The sequence below is a fragment of the Hypanus sabinus genome, chromosome 15, assembly GCF_030144855.1.
Source record: "Hypanus sabinus isolate sHypSab1 chromosome 15, sHypSab1.hap1, whole genome shotgun sequence".
NCBI lineage: Eukaryota > Metazoa > Chordata > Chondrichthyes > Myliobatiformes > Dasyatidae > Hypanus > Hypanus sabinus.
Genome location: NC_082720.1, coordinates 18,024,597 through 18,042,373, shown reverse-complemented (window position 1 = coordinate 18,042,373; position 17,777 = coordinate 18,024,597).

Below are 17,777 nucleotides of genomic sequence, written 5' to 3'. Positions count from 1 at the left end.
TTGTACATTCTCCCGGTGACCATGTGGGTTTCCTCCGGGTGCTCTGGTTTCCTCCCACTGTCCAAAGATGTACCGGTTGGTAAGCTACTTGATCATTGTAAATAGTCTTGTAACTAAGCTAGGGTTAAATTTGGGCATTACTGGGTGGCATGGATCATTGGGCTGGAAGGCCTGAATCTCTAAGTTAAAAAATGGAGTCAATTTGTCTTTATATGGATTACTCTTTTCATTTGTGGCCGTTTTTGAATTAACTTACATCAACACTGTTGCAGTGTTCATGTAGGTTTTGGTGTGTTTAAGTGAGTACTGATAAGCTCTTAACATGTGCAGTATAATACCCTCCTCCAAAGACAGCACAATGCGGTTGGCAAAGTGTAGAATCGGAAATTTTTGATTGCTCCCCAAAATTGCTGCGCCAGGAAATTGGACTGCAGCAGAATTGCTCCTCCAACCCACACCCCACTGCCGAGAGCATATAACGCTGGAATTCTTGTTACAGCTGATGTTCTCAAAACAGTAAATCATCCAATTTATTGTGGCCCCAGCCAATGTGGTTCAGATGAGAGCATTAACCTTATTGCTCATTTCCAGCAAGTGATTCAATAATAGGCTTATCATTTCAGACAGCCCCTTCTTCAGTATTACCTGTATTTCAGCTTTGAGAAATTTTTTAGAAGATATTTCCACGTTATGATTGATTATACATTGTCTGTTTGCCCTATGATATATTGACTTTCACGATGCGAAGAACTCTTCCTGAAACTGGGAGTTTCTCAGCTGCTTCTGCCCAGTCCCCTTACATTGCTGTTCCAGCTACTTGTTGCCATTGCACTGAAGCTAGAATTATGACTAATATTATACAGCTGGCTACGGAGTAGCACTCTCCCTTGACTGTCACGTGCTTATGTAATACTCTGGACCAACACCACAGGAAAGAGATATTTATATCTATTTTGCCCTTCCCTTTCCCTTTTTTTCCGAGTGATGACTTTCCTAGAACAAAGGTTTAGTGTTTGGAGTATTCAGTTTTCTTTATGTACCTTTGAGTGAGTTCATTGTATACTTTCTCGCTCTTGATAACACCTCTATCTCACACAGATCACCAGTGACACATTGAAGAGCAATGTCATATTGGCTGTGGTTCAATTGATTGAAATCAAGAGTTTTTAAGTTGAACTCCATCTCACTGGCACTACCAAAGCTAACTTCTGTACCGAGGAATTCCATCACAGTCTACTATCTGATTGTTAAAAATACCCTTGGCATAATATGTCAGCTCAGCTCAGCGGGCATCACTGTTGCATTTAGCTAGAAGTGTGTGGGTTCAGGGCCCACAACAGAGACCATCGCAAAAATCTTGTTGATAGCCTATTGTGGTGCTGAGAAGATATACAGTATGGTGCTGCACTTCCGGGGTGGCAGGTTTTGGGTACAACTGTAAACCCAAGGCCAGCCATCTAAAGGTAAATATAAAGACACACAGCCCTATTTGAAGAAGAGAAGGGAAAGTGGCAGGTGATTTGACTAATATTTATTGCTTCGTCTGTATCACTATGACAGATTATCTAGTTATTATTGCATTGCAGTTACTGAGAACCTTACTTAAAATGTCTGCAATATTTCCATTACAACAGTGCCTACCTGGGATGTGAAATACCTTATATCAGTGAAAGAACATTGAATGCAAATCTTACTCATGCACCCAACTGCCTTTGCGAAAAAATGCCAAAATGTATTTGCCTTCCTTATTGGTTCATGTACTTTTATTGTACATAGATTGCACTGAAATTAATGTATAACAAAACCAAATCTCTTTGAACACCAACAGATAATCATTGCCCACACTAAGAACAGCTTCCTTTCATTTGCCACCTGCTTGCTCTCACCCTGTCTTTGCAACCACATTGTATCCTTTGTGTAGTTTATTTTTCCACCTTTGTGTCAGCAGTTGCAATAGTTTCTTCAGGTCCAATTAATACAGCTGTATCCAAACATTAATCCTTGATACAGCATACTAGTCTGCCAAACTGAAAATGACCATAAACATAAGAAAGTCTGCGGATGCTGGAAATCCAAAGCAACACGTACAAAGTGCTGGAGGAACTCAGCAGGTCAGGCAGCATCGATGGCAATGAATAAACAGTCGGCGTTTCGGGCCGAGACCCTCCTTCAGGACTGAAGAAGAAGGGGGGAAAACACAGAATGAAAAGGTGGGGGGGGGGGAACGGTAAGGAGGCTAGTGGGAAGGTGATAGGTGAAGCCAGGAGTGCTAGAAAGGTGAAGGGTTGGAGAAGAAGGAACCTGATAGGAGAGAATGAAGAGAGCACAGTAGAAAAAGGAGTAGGAGACACAGGGGAAGTAATAGGCAGGTGAGAAGAGGTAACAGACCAGATTGGGGAATAGAGGATATGACCATATTATTTCCATTATCTACTTTTTGTCTACTGACAGATTTATCATCATTCTAACACCCAATCCCATGAGCCCTAGTTTGAATAATATTTTTATGTAGTACCCAATCAAATGCCCTTTGAAAACCTAAATGTGTGCTATCCATTGGTTTCTCTGATCTTACATTCTGCAGGAACCTCTGTTAAGTTTGAAAGGACCAGTTTTTCTCTCATGCAACCACATTGATTCAACCTAGGCAGGTTATGTTTTCCTAAATGTCCTGTTACTAAATCTTTAACAGTGGTTTCCTGAATGCTGCCATCCACATTTATTAGACAAAGAGATCTGTACTTCTGTAGGTCACATCTGCCACCTGGTCTACCGGAACTGTTAGAGATCTTTGCACATCCACAAATAATGCATCCACTGTCTTGGTAATGAGCTATTTTAGAAACCTAGGATGCAGGTGATCAAATCCAGGAATTCCTTATAACAGATATCCACTTTGAAACTGATCGTCAAAATGCTTCAAGGTAAAATGGCTGCTTTCATCCCCAAGGTAAGCTGTCCTATTATTTCACAATAATTAACAGTGGAGCGTAGTCTAATGAATGGGCAGTGATGAGGTTCCTCATTGATTGCGCACAGAGACGTCGATGCTAGAGTGTCCTGGCAATTGATGTAATTTCCTATCAAGCCCATGCAATGCACTGAATTCATTTCCAGACTTAATTTCCTGAATTTATTTTCTCTTTGAACAAACTTCAGCAAATGTTGGCTTTGTTTTTTAGTACATCACTGGTCAGGGAAGAATTTACAGAGAGGAGAAAATGTGAACTATCTTTTTAGAGCTATTTCTTGTGTTCGACCATAAGACATAGGAATAGAATTAAACCATTCGGCCCATCAAGTCCACTCTGCCATTCCATCATGGCTGATCCCAGAACCCATTCAACCCCGTACACCTGCCCTCTCACCATATCCTTTGATGCCCCGACCAATCGGGAATCTATCAACTTCTGCTTTAAATATACCCACGGATTTGGCCTCCACCGCAGTCTTGGCAGAGCATTCCACAGATTCACCACTATTTGGCTAAAAAAAATCCTCCTTTCTTCTGTTCTGAAAGGTTGCCCCTCAATTATGAGGCTGTGCCCTCTAGATCTGGATACCCCCACCAAAGGAAGCATCCTCTCCACATCCACCTTAGCTAGTCCCTTCAATGTTTGGTAGACTTCAATGAGATTTCCTCTGCATTCTTCTAAATTGTAGTGAGTATAAGCCCAAAGGAGCCAAACACTCTTCATATGTTAACCCTTTCATTCCCAGAACCTCCTCTGAACTCTCTCCAATGACAACACATACTTTCTGAGATGAGGGGCCCAAGACTGTTGACATTACTCCACGTGTAGCCTGACTAGTGTCTTATAAAGCTTCAGCACTGTCTCCTTGTTTTTAAGTTGGTTTCCATTTGTGTGGTGGGCCCAGACCCCTTTAGCTCAGCCTCACTGTGAAAAGGAGACACACACCAGACATTTCCCAAACAATTTTCATGTTTCCTCATCTCCTTTGAGGAAGCCAAAGTAGGTAAGATTGAAGGCGGGGAGTACGCAGGTGCTTCATCCTTGTGACTGCGGCACACAACTCTGATGAGTATACAGTCAGTGGCCACTTTATTAGTTACCTCCTGTACCTAATAAACTGACCACTGAGTGTAATGTTGTGGTCTTCTGCTGCTGTAGCCCATCCACTTCAAGGTTTGACATGTTGTGCGTTCAGAGACGCTCTTCTGCACGACTGTTGTAAAGCGTGGTTATTTGAGTTACTGACGCCTTCCCATCAGCTTGAACCAGTCTGGCCATTTTCCCCTGACCTCGCTCATTAACAAGACATTTTCACTCACAGAACTGCTACTCTTTGGATTTTATTTTTGTTTTTTACACCATTCTCTGTAAGTCTCTAGACTAGAGACTGTCGTGCGTGAAAATCCCAGGAGATCAGCAGTTTCTGAGATACTCAAACCACCCCGTCTGGCACCAACAATCATTCAATGGTCAAAGTCACTGAGATTGCATTTCTTCCCCATTCTGATGTTGGGTCTGAACAACAACTGAACCTCTTGGCCATCTCTGCATGCTTTTATACATTGAATTGCTGCCATATAACTGGTTGATCAGCTATTTGCATTAATGAGCAGTTGTACTTTACCTAATAAAGTGGCCACTGAATCTAGACTGAGAAAGACTCTCAAAGGGTGATTAAAAAGGATTTGATAAGATAAAAAGTATGTTGTGGGCTGTGGGGAGAAAAAAGGCAAGGAAGGGGTGAGATTAGTTGGGAAGGTTTGTCAGCAGATCGGCAAGAGCACAATGTGCATGGCCCACCTTCTGTGCTGGATGATACTGTTGTCTCAGCTTTTCCTTTTCTTTTTCTTTCTTTTTCAATCTTTTTATTGAGTTTCATATATATATAAGAAAAAACATAACATAATAATGAATAGGTTATAAATACAATAGACTTGAAATTGCATTAATAATAGGATAATAATATCCTATTAAACATCAACAAAAAAAGGTACATTAATCAATCAAGTCTATATAATTATATATGAAAAAAAAACAAAAATAATCGTCAAAAGAAAAGGAAAAAAAATTTGAAAATATATAAAAGAGAATATATATTGGAAAAAAAACACTAAACTAAACTAACATGGGCAATAATAACAGTTTATAAGTATATGATAGTGTCAAAAAACTCCGGAACTCCATACCTGAACAAGAATAAGCAGAAAGAAGGTCTGGAAAAGGCCATATTAATTCATATGGAAATGTCGAAGTTGTCTCAGCTTTTCCAGTGGAGTATCATGCTGTTGATTATTATCCAGCTGCCTCTGCTGGGGATTTCAGAAAAGTAAAGCCCAAGAGTTGCATCTGCCCAACTGGCACCTGAGAATGGACCATACCTACAAAAAAAAGTGCCTATGGGTAAAAAACTGGTAAATAGGATAAATAAAAAGGAAGAAAACATGAAAAGAATAAAATTCAAAGAAAACAGTTTAAGAAAGAAAATGTTCTGAGAAACATCAGCCTGGGCTTGTTAATGGTATTTCGATGTTTTAACTGATAGGATATCTGGGAATTGCATGTAAATTCCAGTGTAAAGAAAGGTCACTAAAACTGTAGACTGTGCAACATTAAACTTGCGACCACAGTGTGGTGAACTATGAGCCTGTCTGGACACGCCCCCTGCTGACTGCTCCTGTGGCTCCTCCCACAGGCCCCTGTATAAAGGCGATCTGAGGCCTGACGCTCGGCCTCAGTCTCCAGGACATAGTATGATGGACACTCACTCCTGTTTCCTTCTTCCAGTCAATAAAAGCCGATATCTCGCCTTACGTCTCAGTGTGAGTTATTGATGGTGCATCACACAGAAAACTGTGCCCTACCTGTGAACAATTTAGCAGAATAACTAAAAGGGAATTGGCTTCAAAATCCTGAACTGTGACTGATCTTTAACCCATCAGGAAGTTCCATAGTAACATGAGCCAGGAGACACACACAGGCACGAACAGATAGGCAGCCAACCCCAGCCAAGCTGGCTGTGGCTCTCAGACCACAGCTTGCTGGACAAACTACCACTTAATCTGGCGTGCTTGTATCAACCATATATTTAATGTGCTAATATTCTGGTCTTCGAGACACATTTGTTCCTTGTGCTTGGTTGTAAGTATCGTAATGTATCTCGTTGCTGAATGGCTGTAATGGATTGCTCCATCTTTGATCCACCCAATGCTTTCAGTATGTTCAGAACGGTGGAACAGCACTTGCACGGAATTGCCCAGTCTGTCACAGCAAAGCTTTTGAGCTCTGTAGTATTGGTCGTTGGTGCCCTCAGGTATCTGAAGCATGCACTGCTCAGAAATCATTGCTTTGCATGAGATTAGAATTCTTTGAAGCTGAACCATTACCAGCTCCCAGGAGTGTGCTTGCTATTTTCTAATGCCAACTTGCAATAAATCACCTCTAGCAATAGGAGATACAGGAAGTTCGATCAGGGCGGTTGTAAACACCTAGTTTTGCAACTTTAAAAGGAAATGGTTGACTTCCATTGAACAAACTGACTGAGAAAATACAAAACGTTAGGCTGCCTCATTTCGATGTGTATGGTGATTACGATACTGCAGTAATGGCTGGTTAGCAGTTTGCTTTAAATTGTTTTAAAGCATTCTAGTAATTGTTAAATAGTAGGTATAGTGCATTTGCATTTGACTATTGTTAAATATACAAACGTCTTGCATCAAATTCACACCCATCACATTCCAGACATGGTACTTCAATGCCATCCTTTATTGCAGATGTGAAGCAATCCGAAAAAAGAAATCTCAGGCATTTCATGCCGAGCTTTTATGATTTGCCACCTGAAATTTGAAAGTGACATCAATTAGATGTACTTGAACTTTAGCTGTGAAGGACCTTGAGCATTCAGCACACAAAATTTCAAATCATGTCCTTAATATGTGACCATTCAAAATAATGTCATAGTTGAACTATTAGTATAATCATTGCTTATTAGACCTTAAGCCATAGGAGCAGAATTAGGCCATTCAGCCCATCAAGTCTGCTCCACCCTTCCATCATGGCTGATTTTTTTTATCCCTTTCAACCCCATTCTCCTGCCTTCGCCCCATAACCTTTGACCCCCTGATTAATCAAGAAACTATCTGTTGTGTATTTAATATTTCAGTAATATTGTAAATATAGTGTTTGAGTAAGCATCTTTTATTTCTTTAAATAATTAATTACGGGTTATATGTAAGACTACATAAATGGCATTTGTCATCATGCCACCATGTCATATGTACATGTCTCGTTTAAACTAAAAATTAAGTACACGGCTTATCTCCTGGCTCCCTTGTTTTCTTTTCTACTGGTTTTTATGTTTTGGAGTTACAAAACAGAAGTGTTGATGAGGAAGTTTAAAACAAACTTGAGACGACTACCTACCTGTTGAAGTACAGCAAAATGTTGGAGTTCAAAAAAAGTGTAGTGAAAAAAGATTGAGTTTAAAAAAAAAAGTGCAGTACGTTTTCTTTCCTTCAGAGCTACATGTTTTCTTCACAAAAGGAAAGATGTTCGAACTTAAAAAAAGGCAGAAAGCAGAAGAATTCACGGGTTCATAAATAATGAGTACAGTGTGATAATAATCATTAAAAAATGCAGAAATGGCTGGTTACAGCTGGAAAATTGAGGCATTTGATTGCACAACAGATATTGTATATAATATTGGATATTATATACTGAGCAAATTGAGCAGTACTTTAAAGCAAATGGAATATCTGATGAAATGCAAGTACCAGTTTTGCTGAATACATAGGGTTTAAGTCTGAGTCATTGAGTATATTTAAAACAGAGGTTGATAGTGTTATGTTTTGTAACTCCAAAACATAGAAACTAATCAAAAGGAAAACAAGGGAGCCAAGAGATAGGTTGTGTGCTTCATTTTTATTTTAAACGAGGCACACACGTATCATGAGGTGTTGTGATAACATATGCCATTCATATAACCCATATAAATTATTTAAACAAATAAAGAATGTTTTTTCAAAGTGTATTTACTATTATCAAATATTAATTACACAATACTCTAACTCAAAATGGATTGTATATCAACTTATGTATTATATATATAGCTGAGTCCACTTTGCTGAAGTATTTTCTCTCAGAAAGGTTTGCTAAGGTATCTTCTATCCTGGGCAGAGGGTGTTGATCTACTTTCAATACTGGGTTGATGGTGACCTTAAAATCACCACAGAGCCTGACAAACTCGTTCTTCTTGTCTACTGGGACCATTGGCATTGTCCATGGGCTCCAATCAACATTGGAAAGAATTCCTTCAGCCTCCATTCTAGGTCACTGGCTAATTTATCATGAATGGCATAAGGACCTGGACAGGATTTGTAAAATTTGAGCGTGGCCTTTTCATTTAGCATAATATTATCCCTTTTTAAAATTTATTTATTAAATTTTAGAAAATTACAAAGAATAAATGTGATGATAAAATAGTGAGAAAAATAATATTAACCCTCCCCCCCTCCCCTTAACCCTCCCCCCTTTAACCCTTATCTAAAGAAGGAAAAAAAAGGAGAGAAAGATTGCCTGGATATCAGAGGATCCCCACATGCTCCATGGAGTTCAAAATAATTTTAATATTTATTTTTACTTTCCCCAATTACTTTATAATTTTATCTTCAAAGGACCTATGTACTTAATCCTATCTTTTGTAAGTATGGGAGCCAAATTTTCAAAAATATATCATATTCATTTCTTAAATTGTATGTAATTTTTTCAAGTGGAATACAACTATGTATTTCATTATTCCAACAATCCATAGTTAAATATAAATCAAATTTCCAAGTATTTTTTCTGATACTTATTCAATTTAAGTTTCGGTATTGTCCCTTCAATGTCTGATTTGAAGGGAAATGGGAAATCTGATTTGAATGTTAAAATTGATGGAAAAAACTGGTCAAGATTATATTCTGATAGTATGAGAAATACAATAAATGTTCGACTTAGATTAATACAATATAATTTTTTACATCAATTATATATAACACCACAGAAAATAAATAGATTAAATTCAAATATGTCTGACCAATGTTTTCGATGTAATCAAGAAATTGGTACTTTTTCAATTCTACTTGGTCTTGTTTTAAAATTCAACCATTTTGGATAAATTTAAGACTTTTATTGGAACAAATTACTGGAGTACAACTCCCACATAGTCCAGTATTATTTTTATTAGGAGACATTGAAGGCACAATTTTATCCTTGATATGTTTGAGTTTTCCAATGTCATCCCTGAACACTGCTGCGGCATCATCCAGTACCTTTCTTAATTTGCTTTCAGTTGCCTCTATTGCCGGGGATGTGGCATGCAAATACTGGATGGATCTTCAAGCAAGTTGTAGTTGTCTCAGCCTATCATGATCCCTCAGTGCAGGCCCTCCTGTTTTTACCACATACAATGTGGCTTGTTGGTTTTTAAATTTTGCTGTTATAAATGCCATTCCCACGGGAGATATATTTTCTCCAGTGTACCTTATTCACTGGATATCTGCGGGCTTTAGCTTAGTATCTTTGAAATGCCATTCAAACTCATTTTGTGGAATGGGTGGAACATCAAACTGGTATCCAATTCCATTTTAACTCATTTGCTGTTCACTTCTGGCCTAAGTCATATTGCTTGTCTATTGTTCATTTTCAAAGTTTGAAGTAAATTTATTATCAAAGTACATATATGTCACCACATAGAATGCTGCGATTCATTTTCTTGTGGGCATACACAATAAATCCATAGTAGAATAACAACCATAATAGAATCAATGAAAGACCACACCAACTTGGGCGTTCAACCAGTGTGCAAAAGACAATAAACTGTGTAAATACAAAAAGAAAGAAATAATGGTAATAAATAAATAACCAATAGATATTGAGAATATGAGATGAATCATCCTCAAAAGTGAGTCCATATGTTGTGGGAACAGTTCAATGATGGAGCAAGCGAACCAGGGAGAAGTTGTCCCCTTTGGTTCAAGTGACTGATGGTTGTGGGGTAATAACTTGTCCCTGAACCTGGTGCTGCGAGTACTGAGGCTCCTGTACCTTCTTCCCGATGGCAGCAGTGAGAAGAGAGAATGTCCTCGGTAGTGGGAGTCCTTGATGATGGAGGCTGCTTTCCTGCCACAGCATTTATGTAGATGTGCTGAATGGTTGGGAACATTTTGCTGATGATAGATTGAGCCATATCCACTACTTCTTGTAAAATTTTCTTTTCAAAGTTATTGGTGTTTTCCATACCAAGCTGTGATGTAGCCAGTCAATACCATGCATCTATAAAAGTTTGTTGAAGTTTTAGATGTCATGCCGAATCTTTTCAAACTCCTTGGGAAATAGAGGCAGTGCCGTGCTTTCTTCAGAATTCCACTTACATGCTGGGCCCAGAATATGTCCTCCAAAATAATAACACCAAGGAATTTAAAGTTGCTGACCCTCCCCACCTCTGATCCTCCGATGAGGACCAGTTCGTAGACCCCCTTGACTTCTCCTGAAGTCAATAACAAGCTTCTTGCTCTTGCTGGCATGGAGTAAGCAGCTGGTGTTGTGGCATCTTCCCTCCTAGATGCTGATTCATCACCACCTTTGATTCGGCCTATAACATCAGCAAACTTGAATAAGGCGTTGGAGTTGTGCTTAGCCACACAGTCATAAGTGTAAAGTGAGTAGAGCAGAGGGCTAAGCACACAGCCCTGTGGTTCTCCTGTGCTGATGGAGATCATGGGGGAGACATTGTTGTCAATCTTTACAGACTGGGGTCTGCAAGTGAGGACCATCACTTAACATCTGCAGCATTCCACAGACCACTCCCACTCCGACATGTCTGTCCATGGTCTCCTCTACCGTCAAGATGAGGCCACACGCAGGTCGATGGAGCAATACCTTATCTCCCGCCTAGGTAGCCTCCTACCCGCCAGCATGAACATCCAAATCACAGACCTCCGTTGATACCCCTGCCCCCCCCCCTTTACCCCATCCCTATCTATTATTTTAGTCTGGTTCTCTTTCTCTCTCTTTTTTCCCCTCTCACTATAATCTCCCCCCAGCCCACCCTTTCTTTCTTTTTTATTTCCCATAATTCTCCACCTTCCCCCTAGCCCATTTCCCTGCAGTCTATCACTTCCCAGCTCTCTACTTCATCCCTCCCCCCACTTCTTATCCCCCCTCTACCATCCCATGTTACTTCACTCCTGATGAAGGGTTTCGGCCCGAAACGTTGTCACTACCTCCTCCCATAGATGCTGTCTGGCCTGCTGAGTTCTGCCAGCATTTTGTGTTTTTATTTATTTCCAGCATCTGCAGATTCACTCGTGGACCTTATATTCCATCTGAGTACCCTCCAACCTATCAATTTCTCCTTCTGGTAAACAAATTCCCCCACCTTCCTCTATACCCCACTCTGACCTTTCACTTCTTCTCACCTGCACCTGGGTCCCCTCCTCCTTCCCCTTCTCCGATGGTCCACTCTTTCTTCTCCAGCCCTTGACCTTCCCCCATCCCCTTCCTGCTTGGCTTCACCTACTGCCTTCCGGCTAGCCTCTTTCCCCTATCCCCACTTTTTTATTCTGGCATTTTCCATCTTCCTTCTCAGTCCTTCCTTCTCAGAAAGGCTTCCGTCTGAAGCATCAACTGTTTATTCATTTCTATAGATGCTACCTGACCTGCTGAGTTCCTCCAGCACTTTGTGTGTTGTAAATCTATGCATAGTGTGTGACTGTGTTCTGCACCTCAGCCCCAGAGGGATGATGTTTCATTTAGCTGCACACATGCGGATGTTTGAGTGACAATAAACTTGAACTTTTAACTTTAAGTAACAAGATAAAGGTATCGACATCCATTACTGAATGGTGGAAGCATTCAACCAATAACGGTTTTTAGTAAAATATTGTATCAAAGGTACAATCCATGGATCCTCCACACTCATTTCACTTACAGGGAAGATGGACTAATTTGTTCATACTTTCTGAGCTTGTCAACGTATCCATCATATCTACTGGCTGCTATTGGCACTGCCCTACCTAGCGAACCCTCTTCCTCTATTAATATTGATCACAGTATTGTCACGCCTTGGAACAGTAACATGGTAACATCATCACCAATGGAGTGTCCGTAAGCTCTTTTGTGTTGTTGTTGTTCTGTATGGCAGGGTGTGAATCAAATTAACACAACTTGCAGTGGCTGGTGCAACGATGTATCTTTAATCACACGATATAATATTGTAAATGTTTATTTAAATGCCTGGAATGTGAGCTACTTCTCTTTCCACAGATGCTGCCTGACCTGCGGAACATCTCCATCATCTTCCATTTTTATATACCTCAACGCCAGCCTTTCTCAACATCTTCAAGGTCTTTAAACGGTCAGCCATCCGGTATGAGATAATTAGTTTCACAGCAGCCGATATGAACACTTTAACATCTGCAGCATTCTGCATTCTGCATAAGGCCCTGCAAACTCTAAAGCGGTAAGGCAGAAAAATTGCAAATAGGTAATACGTATATACTTCCATAAATTGTAAAATTTGCAAAATTCCATTGGCATATTTGTTTCAGTAAAGGAAAGACAGCTTCAGATACATAAATATTTAAATCATCCCGTTAACTCATGTCTGTGAAGTGTTCTACTTCAGCAATTTTCTTTCAGTACTGCAGTGTCCTGCAGTTTACTCCAGCCCAGGCATGAGATTGGGTAGTTCCCAGGATGAAATAGATGCATCTGAGGTCTGGTGTTGGTTGGGCAGTGATAAGACCCGAGAATGGCTAATTTCTACCGGAATACCAAGATAGGGGCTGGAGATCCTGGAAGTGACTGTTATAGAGGCCTGAACACCTAGAAGTAGGTGTGGGTCAGGCCAATGCCATTGAAGCCTGACACTGCAGTATGATTTATGCAAGATTAGAATTTGGGCTCTATCTTGACCGTTTCTCCCCTTCTCTGCTAAAGGAAACACTCCTTCTACAGAATGATCATGGAGTAGTCAGCACAGACACAGGCCCTTGGGCTGAGTACGGACATGACAGCTCTTTTGTCCACCTCTACCATTGACATTGGCTGCTTTAGGTCTGCACCTTTCTATTCCTTATCTATTCAAGAGCCTGTCGAAATGCTTCTTAAAATTGTATCTGACCCCACCACATCCTCTGGCTGCAAGATCCGGATGTCAGCCACTCTCAGTATAGAACTCTTAGCCCTCCAAATCTTCTTCAAAGCATCTTTCTTTGATCTTAAGCCTGTGCCAATTGTTTTTGGTGGAGACAAAAAGAAAGATTCTGATTATCTACACTGTCTGTGCCTTCTATAATTTTATTTACTTCTATCATTTCATCTCTTAACCCCCATTACTCCAGGAAAAGCAAGCCCAGCCTATGCAGCTTTTCCCCACAGCTAAAGTCCTCCCATTCAGGCAACATCCTGGTGAACCTCTCGAAAGTCTCTCCAGTATCATTATATCCTTTCTACAGTGTGGCGACCAGAATTGCACACAATACTCCAAGTGTGGTTTGTATCATAACGTTCTATCTTCTTTATTCTGTGTCCTTAACCATGAGGTGAGCATGCCATGTGCCTTCTTCACCACCATTTCAGGTTTAGGGAACTATAGGTTTGGACCCTGAGGTCCCTGTCTTCAACAACATTCCTCAGCACTCGATCGTTTACTGTATATGTCCTACTCCTGTTTTAGTTCTCAAAACGTACAAAATTACACTTGTCTGCATTAAACTGCCATGGCTCCACTCAACTTTCCATCTGATCCGCACACAGCAGCCACTTTTTACCTTTTGTACTTAATAAAGTGGCCACTGAGTGTATGTTCATTCTCTTCTGCTGATGTAGCCAACGGATTGACGCGTTTTGATATGTCCAGGTTTGGCCTGAAGTCGGGTGACTTCAGGATCTGAATTCTTGCTGGTGTCACATACTGAAGCTTAGCGGGAGCTGGAACAGCGAAGACAATAGGGTGGCTGTAGGAGAACTCTGCACTCGGTAATCGATTTGCTGATTTTCAAATCGGGGAACTTGAAATAAAAAAGCAATGCTTCAGATTGACTGTAACATCGATATGTTAACTGTTGTCTCTTCTGCCCCTCCCTTGTTAGTGTGTGTGTGAGAGAGAGAGAGAGAGAGAGAGAGAGAGAGAGAGAGAGAGAGAGAGAGAGAGAGAGAGAGAGAGAGAGAGAGAGAGAGAGAGAGCCTGTGGGTTGTTGAAATGTTGGAGTGAACAGTTAGTTTATGATGGGCTGTAGACCATGGTCTCTCTTAGGGGGCTTTGCTGTCGCTTATGTGGTGGGTGGTGGGAACGCTGACATTTTATGCCAGAATAAGTGGGGGGGGTGGGGGGATTGATGCAGCTTGTGCATGGGAGGGGGCAGGGGCTTTGGGATTCTTTTGTCTTTTTCTGTCATTCGTTCTTTGGGGTTTTTTCTGTTTCAAGGATGTCTGTGGAGAGTAGGAATTTTAGGTTGTACACTGAATACATTCTCTGATTTTAATTTGAACTACTGAACTATCATGTATTCAGAGACGCTCTTCTGCACACCACTATTGTAATGCGTGGTTATATGAGTTATCATCATCTTCCTGTCAGTTTGAACCAGTCTGGCCATTCTCCTCTGAACTCTCTCATTAACAAGGAGTTTTCACCCACAGGACTGCCACTCTCTGCATGTTATTTTTTGTTCTTGCACTATTCTCTGTAAAGTCTAGAGAATGTTGTGCATGAAAATCCCAGGACTTCAGCAGTTTCTGAGATAATCAAAACACCCTGTCTGGCTCCAACAAACTTTCCACAGTCAAAGTTAATTAAAAACATAGAAACATAGAAAACCTACAGCACAATACAGGCCCTTTGGCCCACAAAGCTGTGCCGAACATGTCCTTACCTTAGAACTACCTGGGGTTACCCATAAACCTCTATTTTTCTAAGCTCCATGTAGCCATCCAGGAGTCTCTTAAAAGACCCTATCGTTTCTGCCTCACCACCATCACTGGCAGCCCATTCCATGCACTCACCACTCTCTGCATAAAAACTTACCCCTGACGTCACCTCTGCACCTGCTTCCAAGCACCTTAAAACTATCCCTCTCATGCTAGTCACTTCAGCACTGTGAAAAAGCCTTTGACTATCCACATGATCAATGCCCCTCATTATCTTGTGCACCTCTATCAGGTCACCTCTCATCCTCCGTCGCTCCGAGGAGAACACGCCGAGTTCACTCAACCTATTCTCATAAGGCATGCTCCCCAATCCAGGCATCATCCTTGTTAATCTCCTCTGCACCCTTTCTATGGTTTCCACATCCTTCCTGTAGTGAGGTGACCAGAATTGAGCACAGTACTCCAAGTGGGATCTGACCAGGGTCCTATATAGCTGCAACATTACCGCTCGGCTCTTTAACTCAATCCTACGAGTGATGAAGGCCAATGCACCGTATGCCTTCTTAACCACAGAGTCAACCTGTGTAGCAGCTTTGAGTGTCCTATGGACTCGGACCCCAAGATCCCTCTGATCCTCCAGATCTTCTGATACTTAGATCATAGTTTTTCCCCATTCTAATATTTTCTCTGAACAGCAACTGAAGCTCTTGACCATGTCTGCATGCTTTTATGTATTAAGCTGCTGCCACGTGATTGGCTGATCAGATATTTGCATTAATGAGCAAGTGTGCCTAATAATGTGTCTAGTGTGTGTCAATCCTGCTGTACAAAGCCTTTGACAACCTGCCTTGCTATTCACCACAAAGCCAATTTTGGTGTCATCCACAAACTTTATGATCATTTCTTCTACATTGTGTGTGTAAAAATAATAGGGTTGTTGACATGAGGGATTTCAACATCCTGTGGTGACCCACTTTCTACGCAGGCGAACCGGCTCACAAAATGGCGCGCACATCGGCAGAGAGGACTGCCCCAAAATGGCGCTGGGCCTTCTTCTTCACCAGCAAGGGGAGAAAGCCCGCACGCGGGTAGACACTTTTGTAATACACCTCCGATGTCATTCCCGTCCAGAGAGGGTGGAAACGGAACTGCGTAAAAGCCAGTGCCGCGAAGTTTGAATAAACTAGTCTCGAGTGCAACTTACAGACTGCGTGTCGTTATTTCCAGCTCTGTGTGTAGCACATCGCTACAATCCCTAATATAAACTGAGTCTTTCTTAGTTCAAGGGATTTAGATGCGGCATAGTTTGTTAAATGTATCCAGAGCGCTGCTGAAGTCTATAGAAGATCTAATGAGATAAGGGGCTGTACTGGACCTGGTGTTGGATAATGAGACTGACCTTTCAGTGGATGAAGTTAGGGAACAGTGACCACACCACCTTAACTTACAGGATAGCTATAGATAAGGATAGGTATAATCCTTGAGGGAGAATTTTAAATCAGAGTGGAGTAAGTTATGAGGACATTAGGCAGGAAACTAATGAATGTTAATTGGGAACACCCTTTCTCTGGCAAATCCACATCAGACATGTGGAGGATGTTTAAAGGTCAATTCTACAGAGTACAGGAAAGAAATGTTCGTATTAGAAGGAAGGACAGGGATGAAAATTTAAGAGAACCTTGGATGTCCATAGAGGCGATGAATTTAGTCAAGAAGAAGAAGGAAAAGTATGTAAAACTTCAGAAGTTAGGATCAAACGGAGCACATGAAGAGTGTAAAGAAGCCAGAAAAGAACTAAAGAAGGGAATTAGGAAAGCCGGGAGGGTCCATGAAAAGTCCTGGGCAAGTGGGATTAAGGTGAATCCCAAGGAATTCTATACAGACACCAAGAGGAAGAGGATAACTGGGGAGATGGTAGGCCCACTCTAGGGTAAAGAGGTGAAGATTTGCTTCGATGTGGGAATGTGAGTTAGATACTTAATGAGTACTTTGCTTCAGTAATTACCAAGGAAAAGGACATGGAGGACCAGGAGATTAGAGCTGAGTGTATAAATAGGTTAGGACATTTAGAGGCCAAGGAGGAGGAAGTATTGGGCCTCCTAATGAGGACCAAGGTGGATAAATCTGCATGGCCTGATGGTATTTACCACAGAGTTTTGGAGCAAAGCCAGAGACGAGATTGCAGGGGCTTTGACCAGTATCTTCGTGTGCTCTCTGGGCATAAGCGAGCTCTCCAAGTACTGGCAAGTGGCTAGTGTAAGAAGGAACAAGGGAAAATCCTGGAAACTATAGACCGGCAAGACTCATGACAGTTGTAGGGAAATTGCTAAAGAAAATTCTTAGGAATAGGATGTATGACCATTTGGAAACCCATGGCCTAATTAGGGAGAGTCAGCATGGCTTTGTGCAGGGTAACTTGTCCTACTAACTTGACTGAGTTTTTTGACAAGGTGATGACAGAGAGTGATGAGGGTAGGGCAGTGGATGTTGTCTACATGGATTTTAGTAAGGTGTTTGATGAAGTCCCTCATGGGAGGTTAATCCAAAAGATTAAGATGAATGAGGTTCATGGTGAATTGGCTGTTTGGATTCAGAACTGGCTTGTGCATAGAAGACAGAGGGTAGTGGTTGAAAGGACTTATTGGAGCTGGAGATCGGTAATTAGTGGTGTTCCACGGGGATCTGTGGTGGGACCTCGGCTGTTTGTAATGCATATAAATGACCTGGATGAAAATACAGATGGATGGGTTTGTAAGTTTGCAGATGATACCAAGATTGGTGGAGTTGTTGTTTGTGTAGAAGACTGGCAAAGAATAGAGCATGATCAGTTGTATATTTGGGCAGAGAAATGGTGGCTGGAGTTTAACCCAGATAAATTGAGTTGTTGCACCTTGG